Here is a 9,669-nt window from a genome sequence, read left to right as displayed (position 1 = left end):
TGACGAAATTCGGTTGACGTATATCCAAAGACGGGGTCACCTGCATAAAAACCTGCAGCTCTCTGCCCTCAGAGTGGATGTTCGGATGAGGAACAGGAGAGCAAGAGGAGAGAGAAAGTTAAAAATATGTAAAAAAAAAAGTGATTTCTGTTTAAATATTTTATTTATTTTTGTTCTTTAATAAACAGCGCACCACATATCTTTTGGACTGCATTACTTGCCTGTGTGTTTTCATTTCCTATATCTGGCCTGACATAACCACATCGCCGTCCTATCACAGATGTCTAAAGAACATGATGACTTTTACAAATGGTACAAGTCCATTAAGAAAGGTGTTTTTTAATTTCAGAGAAGAGTTGGCCTTCAACTGCAAAAACGATGTTGAAATTTTGAAGATACCGTATAGAGGTCTATGCTATATGGCAGATAGACCGCTTTCAATGTATCACCATTGCTTCAATGTCTATGGCTATGTACAGAAGTCAATTTATGCCAAAAGTCACAATTGCTTTCATTCCTCCAGACAATTATGCTAACCAGCAAAAAAAGGTTTTCAATTGGTAAGCTGTGAACGTGTGGGTGGCTGTGCGTCGTGAAAGGGTGATGTAGGTGCTCCACCAAGGACAAAGATAAAGTTCACGGTTCAAGGTATTTCTTTTAATTCCCTTTTGGTCTCCTTGACCAGATTTAAATAATAATGCTGGCTCTACCCACCAACGGGTATTGCCAGCGTCAAAGAAGGGGGGGTTGCAGTCCCGAAATAATAATTACAGTATGTACAGATATGTCTCCAAACAGTGCATGCTCTGGGTGCAGGTGTGGTGCTTGATCCAGAGGTGCGCATGCTCGTGCTCAGGTGCAGTGACATCCGGGTCTAATACTTTCTTCAAGCGGCACAGGTTAGTATTAGCTGTCTGGCGAAGATACACAAGTAGCTGCAAACATACACAGTTAGCTGCCCCAACACAACATTCGCAGTTTCCCCTTTCTTTGTTCCTCCCATTAACCACAACAAATCACAATCATGACATCACATCCCTCTAAAGTACCCATAGCCCCGCCCCTCCGACAGCTAGTTCAAACACATCCCTTCAACTCATGAATGAAACTTCGCTCACCTTACTAAAGCGATGACTCCTGGTACTGTGACGTTGTCACTTTCCTGAATGGCTGGCTTCCAACTGACCCTGGAATGAACTGCCAAACCATTCAGTACGGGGCACGTAATTCCTGCTGTGCAGTGCTCTCACAGGTCAAGAGGGAGATTGTTGATCCAGATTCATTCGCTCTTTGTCACATAAGCGTAAGACTTTTAAATTTGTAGGGTGTTTTTTTTCACGGTTGTCCCCACGATTCTGGCGATGTAAACCCCTTAAGCAAAGTAGCTTGCAGTACAATGTATCACCACTTCAATGAAAAGATTCAAATATTGCAAAAGGTTTATGGGTCGGAAGTCACAGTTATTTGGGAGCATGAATGGAATGCCCTGAAAAAACAGCCTCAAGTTCATGAATTTTTGGTTTGCTCTGATTTTCCAGAATGTATCAATCCTTGTGAGGCCCTGTTTGGGTGTCGTACGAGTGCCATACATTACATTATGTGGACCAGGAAAATGAAAGGTGGGAATACTTTGATTTCACTAGCCTCTATCCCTTTGTCAAAAAACAAAAGTGTAACCTGTAGATCATCCTACCATAATGTACCATACTTTTCATTACTTGAGACATTACTTTGGATTGTTGAAATTAACTGTACTGCCTCTGCAAGGTCTTTTTTCCCCAGTGTTTCCTGCAAGAATCGGTGGTAAATTAACGTTCACCCTCTGTCGTTCTTGCACAGAAACACTAAACCAGACGGGCATGTAGCCATACCTCTGAAGAAATACCCTTGACAGGCACCTGGTGCAGTGTAATGGTAGTCAAAGTGCTTGAGAAAGGTTATAACTACATTAATAGTCATCTCAAGGGGAAACAGGAAAGTTCAGGTTACCCCTCACAATGTACCAATGAGGTGAGTAAAGAGTATTATATCGATTAATATTTTCAGAAAAAGGGGATCAGTTAGATCCTCAAAACATCAATGTCAACCCTGCTAAAAGACAAATCTTCAAACTCATTCTAAATTCCCTCTGGGGGAAGTTCAGACAAAAAACTAACCAGCTCTCAACAAGTATGGTTAAAGATCCTGAACAGTTTTTTCATTATCTCTTTTCAAAAAGATATCAGGTTTCTCATTTTTGTTTTGTAAGTGATACGGTGGCCCAGGTTCAATGGCATTATGTTGCTGACACCTATACACCCCCAGGTAATGTAAATGTCTTCATAGCGTCATGGATGGATTGTTATGGATCGTCTGCAGGGGTGCTGTCTGTATTGTGATACAGACACTGTGTAATTCCAAGGGTTATTCCAAATTAATTAATCTTGCTTCATTAACCCTTTGCAGTCCTATGTCGGACCAGGTCTGACATTACAATTTTCCCTTTGTCCGACAAAAAGACGTCAAGCACAGATCTCTAGTTATTTCTTTCTCCTGAAAAAGCCGAGAAAACCATTTATTGGCCGAGTGAGACCGATAGGAGCTGAATGATACAGAAAAAAGAGCGTATCTCATAGCCCCATGCATTACAAAGATAACACAGACATAAACAAAGGAGATAGCTGCTTCTGCATCCAGCGCTCAAAGCATATCACAGACATTTGCAGAGCTTTTTGAGATGTTATAGTAATAAAATAACAACATGGATCGCATTATTGAGGAGTTTGGTGATAAAACTAGTGATCAGGAGAGGATTTATCAGTATGCACGTCTATTAAGAGGTATGTGAAAAATACAGTGAACAAGGGGTGGGGCTTGGCTGTAGATTCACTACTGAGTGGTAGTGATTCAATGCCTTTTGAATCTGTTTTACTAAAAAATATATTTAAACAGCGTATGTAAAATAAACTGCATCTGTAAAAATAAATTGGACCTGACGCGCCTGACAAGCACTGAATAAAATGACTGCAAAGGTTTAATGTTTATATGCAATAAAATACCTAAGGGTCTATTTATATATTAAACAAAAAAACATGGCCCCTCACTAGATATACATATATTCACAAACAAGGTCAAAAGTTCCCTTAAAATGTCAAAGGTCTCTGTCACTATTGTTATATTACTACTCCCCATGATTGTTATTTAAAATAAACTGTTAATAAATACAAAAAAAAATTATGTTTAAATAGGAAGTTTCACATACAAATAGCTAGTTGAATCTATGCCAGTGAGAGATATGCGTAAAATAGCAGGCACAATAAAAAAAAAAAGATCATACATGAAGGGTAAGCGTGCAATTTCGATACTATAATGATAATTGTACAGTAGTTGTAAATGAACAGTCATAACTAAACTACCACAGCAGGGATGAAACTAAGTTAAGGGAGTGAAAATTACTTGAATACATCACAAGTATGTCTACAAAGTCACAAAAACCTACAAAAATTCAAGATACAAAGGAAAAATCAATGATACTAACGCTTGTAACTGCAATCCCTCGGTCTTATTGAAATTCTCTACGGGTGGATTCTGACAGTCTTTCACAAGATCGTATTCACAAAGCTTTATTTATTTAAATAATACTTTTTCAAAGTCTGTTTATGAATGAATTACATGACTATCAAATGGTCCTGTTTTCATTTTATTCATAAAGCATTCCTTGATTTTTTAAAGATGTAATATAAATTATTTATTTTAAAATTAAAAAAAAAACACCTTTTATTCCTTTTGAAATTTCTAAATATTTCATGTCTTATGTGCAAACAATATTTCCCTGAGTGCTAGTGTTTAACCCTAGCAATGCCCTCAGCCTTAGATAATGACATAAAATGCCTGGCCATTGGATTTGACATCACCCTCAATTAGAGGTGCAAATTAGGTTTTTCGTGTGATCAATGCAGCACTATAAAACTCTACTAGCAGCACAATTACAAATAGTCTACCAGAAAAGGAGAAAGGGAAATATCTAACATCTGAATGACACATGACAGTGGTTACATATACATATACAGCAGGTGCTACAACATCTTGGTAGGCTGCTCCATGAACAGGGAAAACCATTAGTCACCATTAGTATCCAGCTAATGTTACATGTAATGAGATTAAATATAATAAACAAAACACATTAAATATTCATGGCAGTGGAAATTAAGATTAATACATCGTAGGTGAAATCTAATGTTATATAGACAATTTTAATTCAGCCATGTGGTATTATTGCTTTCAATTACATCAATAAGTTGTACTCTGTTTTCATGCTTTTAATTCACAGCAGCTTATCTGCAAGACTTGCAGGAAGAAAGCTGACCCTTTACCATGGCCCTGTCAGTAGTAAAGGTATGACACCTAGTGTCAAAATGTTTTTTATCACCACTTTTTTAATTGATTTATAACCCATAAGTTGATTTATGACCTCTAAGCCCCTCTCCTATGAGAGTTACCCCCATGATTCCACCTACAATGCCTATTCAATGCCTGCCTTGGAAAAGTAAAACACTATGAAAATAAAAGGTTTAAATATTTGTTACAAACCTCTTAAATAATAATAAAAATAATAAATTACATTAAAAGTGTGAAATAAAGTAGTATATAATTGATCCTTAAAGAATCTAGAGCGGTTTGTAAATAGTCTTACCATTTTCAAAAAATGTGTTTATTTAGAGGCTCTGAAGAAAGCTTGAGAAACGTCTTTGCAGGTCAAAGATCTTTCCAAAATTTTTTTGGCCTTTTGCTAGATCTGACATATCTAAAAATGTTTGCCACTTCCCCCTTACGCCTTAGAAAAATAAGCGTCTATTTATAACAGATCCGGCCATTTGTTAAAAAGATGTGAAGTTTCCCTTTGAATAACCTACAATGATACTGCTTTAGTTTACGAATTAATTCTTAAAAACTATTGGATGTTTGGTACCATTAAAGATACAAACCAATGTTATTTTAAAAAAAAAATAAATTATTACATTTGACATAATATTCCTAAACACCGAGTTTTTAATGAATATATATATGAATATATATATATATAAATATATATATATATATATATATAAATATATATATATATGGTGGTTATTATAATATATTTAAAAAATATACCAATCTTAAAACGAAGGGTTGATGTGTACTGAATATAATTGTTCCGTGCGTAAGTGTTGACACCCTTTCAATGAAAAACATTCATAACAGGATGTGTTATTTACTCAGATGTGTTGAAATTTTCTTCTGTAAACTCTGATCAAAGGCTTTTTTTTTTACTGTACCAAGCAGGATGTAGGTGGTTCGAGCCCCCCAACCCCGAACACATCCCATATAAGCAGAGAATTAAGACTGACTAACCAGTATGTTCTTTTTAATATCAGCGATGAAAAACGCTTCAAGGGGTGAGTTTTTTTTCTTGTAATATCGGCATGGTTATTTTTGACTTACAGTCTTTATTTGAAATCTGAATATGTTTAATGAATTTATAGAACGATTTTGATGTGAATTAATAGAAAATACACTATGCATGATTTTATTTTGGCTACATTTTAAATATTAGTTGTTTGTTTTTTGTTAACTGTTTTGTTTAGAAAAATGATCTGTTTACTCTGCTCAGATATAATATTGAATGTTGGTTTTAATACAGTAAAATCCAAAAAGCTGTTCTTAGGAACGTTATTTTGAAAAACAAATGAAGTTTTTCTTGTAATATTGGTATGGTTATTTTTGTTATGGTCTTTGTTTGAAATGTGCTGTTTTTTAAGATTGTTTAACAAATTTCTAGAACGTTTTTTGATATGAATTAATAGAAAATACCCGATGCATGATTTTATATATATATATATATATATATATATATATATATATATATATATATATATATATATATATATATATATATATATATATATATATATATACACCACACACACACATTTATAAGGGTAATTATTTTGAAATATTAGTTTGTTTTTTTTTTTTTTGTTTGATTGTTTATAATGGATCTGAAGTCTCGACTGTCGTTGTTTTGTATTATTTATTATTTGTATCTATTTACGTGCTGTTTCATTTATGTTCTGTTTTATTTTGTTGCTATTTTATTAAATATAATCTGTGATTGCTTTAGTGCTCCATCCAAATGACCCAAATGATGTTTAATTTTTTGCTGTTTTATCTAAGGGAATCTGTGAATACTTTAGACCGCCGGCCAAATGACCCAAATGATGTTTTAATTGACCCATTCTGTGCACCCTCTACAAGTGTTACATTTGACTATTTAAACACAGGTATGCATCACGGTTTTTTATTTGTAATTATTTATGTCAGCTAGTGTTAGCGTTTAGACATTTCGTTCTTTAAAGTTGTTAAAAGAATAATAAACATTAAAATTGGTAAAAATACTAAATGTATTTTTATTTATTTTTGTTTATTTATTAATTCTAGATAATGACCCGAGATTTTAAACAATCTAGGTTAGGATCTGATCCACTTAAACATTCGTATACAATAGGTCTCAATAGATGGTTGATTGTGTTGATTAGGTAATTGTCATATTTTCTCTTTAAAAGGTTTGGATGTCACGGCTCAAAAGACTGATGACCTGATGACCCCTGAAGAAGAGGCTGGCTACACAAAGGCTCTTGTACATGATATGTTTCCCTCCCAAACTTGCATTTCTCAATTAAACAATAATCCTGCTATTCTTAATATACAAGCAGTTAAGGTTCAAGTCTATCAACCCCAAGAAGGCTGTGCATGTAAGTTTACTTTTATTTTTGTGATTATTTTTAAAACTTTTAAATATAAAAGTTCTAACTTTTATACACGGTTCTTTTATAGATGATCGAGACATCAGTGTAAATAGACTCTGCAATCCTACCGCATTCTACACTCCTGAAGACTGCTTCACCACAACGCCTAAGACTGCTCCGCGAAAACCATCCAGAGTAGGCGCTTTATATATATATTATATATATATATATTATATTATATATATATATATAATATATATATATATATATATATATAATATACATAATATTCGGTACAAAATTTTAATGTTTACAGCACTCCTTTCGGTAACAAACTCTTTGTTGGATGTTTTTCCCCAAGTAATTTAAATAAATGTCTTTGAGGCATAAGCCATTGTTTTTTAATTCATTTATTAATTTTTATAGCCCCAAGGAAGAAACAGCGTCTTTTGGAATCTGCATTCCCCCACCCCCCCTTCTGCTGAGAGGGTTGTGAACAACAAGGGGTTCATTCTCAGGAAGTCTGATGTCAAGAGATGTTTAAAGTATCCCGGGGAAATTAAAAAGCCACAGACATCTACAGTATCCACTCAAACGATTCCTAACCGGTCTATCTATCGCTTAACACTTCTTAAAGTATTGTTACAGCAGATTGTTGCTAATGTTGTCTATACCATGACACAACTCTTATCTTTGTGAGTAAGCCTGGGTATTGGGTTCCTCAGCTAGGAGACTCTCTTTGGGAATTAACTAGTTAACTTAAACCTGGTGAATACATTACAGAATTTGTGGGGGGGGTCCAAAAACTTATGGATACAAGACGAGTACCGGTAAAACATGTCTGAAAATAAAAGGTATTACTCTCAATTATGAAAATTCGAAAGTAATAAACTTTGAATCTTTGCAAAGATTAGCTCAAAACTTTGCACAGGTGTATAGAAATGCACCCCCAGAACAGATCTTGAACCCAAATTTACAGAAATGAAAAATAATTTCACCTTGAAAACAAGCCATGAAAGAAAACCTTTCAGATCGTGTACTATAAGAGGCTGTTGCTGCCTGATTACACTGCTTTCTCTCATGGATATTGATACAGGTTTTATGTGCGACTAACAAACTCCTTTGCATCTATAATATCTGGACCTTCTAGTTCAGGGAAAAGCTATTTTGTGAAAAAACTTTTAGAAAATGCTCCTCAAATACTGTCCCAAGTACCTGAGAACATTGTGTACTGTTATAGCTTCTGGCAACCGCTAAACGATGATTTTTACAAATTCAAAATTTGTTGAAGGAATACCGCCCTCTTTGTGTGATGTTACATTATTGCCACCTAACAAAGTAAATTTAATCATTATAGACAATTTAATGGAGTCGGCTAGTGATAATGATGAAATACAAAAAGCCTTTACAAAATATACTCATCATATGAAATCTGTACATAATGTATCTGGTTCAAAATCAGATTTTTCAAGGAAAAATGAGTCGCACTATAAACTTAAATGTACATTATTCTTTTCAAAAACTTCAAATTAACACATTAGCCCGACAGATGTATCCTAGAAATACAAAGTATTTTTTAGAAGCTTTTGAAGATGCAAAAAAAGTCCCTTATGATTATCTCTTGGTAGACCTAAAAGCACAAACCCCTGAAGATTACACTATGTAACACAATTTTTGTTCCTGGGTAGTAAGTGTTATTTCCTAATTGCTTATGCCTCAAAAGTATAGAAAATGGCTATTATTCCCCACAAACTTTGCTTTTGTGACCAGGACAGTGATATTTCAAAATATCACTATTTCCAATGGGAAAATGGGCAAATGTGTGTCTTTTCGGACACATAAAGTCAGAAAAAAACAACATATGAATCCAAATTAACATGTATTTATACTAAAGTAACACAAAGATGACTACAAAAGATTTAGAAGTGAGTAGTTTTTCGAGATTTACAATTATACTGTATTTACAGTCATCAAAATGTTCCTAGTACCTCAACACTAGCTTGACAAACTTAGACAGCAAACCCCCTCAGCATTAAAGCCCATTAGAAAGGCTGTGGAAAGTCATCTTGACTCGGAAATGAAAAACGGTCTACTCAGAACAGATATCATAAGAACATAAGAACATAAGAAAGTTTACAAACGAGAGGAGACCATTCGGCCCATCTTGCTCGTTTGGTTGTTAGTAGCTTATTGATCCCAAAATCTCATCAAGCAGCTTCTTGAAGGATCCCAGGGTGTCAGCTTCAACAACATTACTGGGGAGTTGATTCCAGACCCTCACAATTCTCTGTGTAAAAAAGTGTCTCCTATTTTCTGTTCTGAATGCCCCTTTTTCTAAACTCCATTTGTGACCCCTGGTCCTTGTTTCTTTTTTCAGGCTGAAAAAGTCCCTTGGGTCGACACTGTCAATACCTTTTAGAATTTTGAATGCTTGAATTAGGTCGCCACGTAGTCTTCTTTGTTCAAGACTGAACAGATTCAATTCTTTTAGCCTGTCTGCATATGACCTGCCTTTTAAGCCCGGAATAATTCTGGTCGCTCTTCTTTGCACTCTTTCTAGAGCAGCAATATCTTTTTTATAGCGAGGTGACCAGAACTGAACACAATATTCAAGATGAGGTCTTACTAGTGCATTGTACAGTTTTAACATTACTTCCCTTGATTTAAATTCAACACTTTTCACAATGTATCTGAGCATCTTGTTAGCCTTTTTTATAGCTTCCCCACATTGTCTAGATGAAGACATTTCTGAGTCAACAAAAACTCCTAGGTCTTTTTCATAGATTCCTTCTCCAATTTCAATATCTCCCATATGATATTTATAATGTACATTTTTATTTCCTGCGTGCAGTACCTTACACTTTTCTCTATTAAATGTCATTTGCCATGTGTCTGCCCAGTT

At 34.7% G+C, this 9,669-nt stretch overlaps 1 long non-coding RNA gene across 1 annotated transcript; it reads left to right on the top strand.

Annotated features, from left to right (window-relative positions):
• The first annotated feature begins 6,200 nt into the window (after positions 1-6,200).
• On the top strand, positions 6,201-6,924 carry LOC121326696. The gene is made up of 3 exons (XR_005951498.1): positions 6,201-6,302; positions 6,585-6,773; positions 6,856-6,924. It is a non-coding gene; the product is annotated as an uncharacterized LOC121326696 (long non-coding RNA).
• Positions 6,925-9,669: the final 2,745 nt, after the last annotated feature.

Source organism: Polyodon spathula, chromosome 14 (assembly GCF_017654505.1).
Source record: "Polyodon spathula isolate WHYD16114869_AA chromosome 14, ASM1765450v1, whole genome shotgun sequence".
NCBI classification, from domain to species: domain Eukaryota; kingdom Metazoa; phylum Chordata; class Actinopteri; order Acipenseriformes; family Polyodontidae; genus Polyodon; species Polyodon spathula.
The sequence above is the reverse complement of the archived record's forward strand: the minus strand, read 5'-3'. Positions and strand labels throughout refer to the sequence as shown.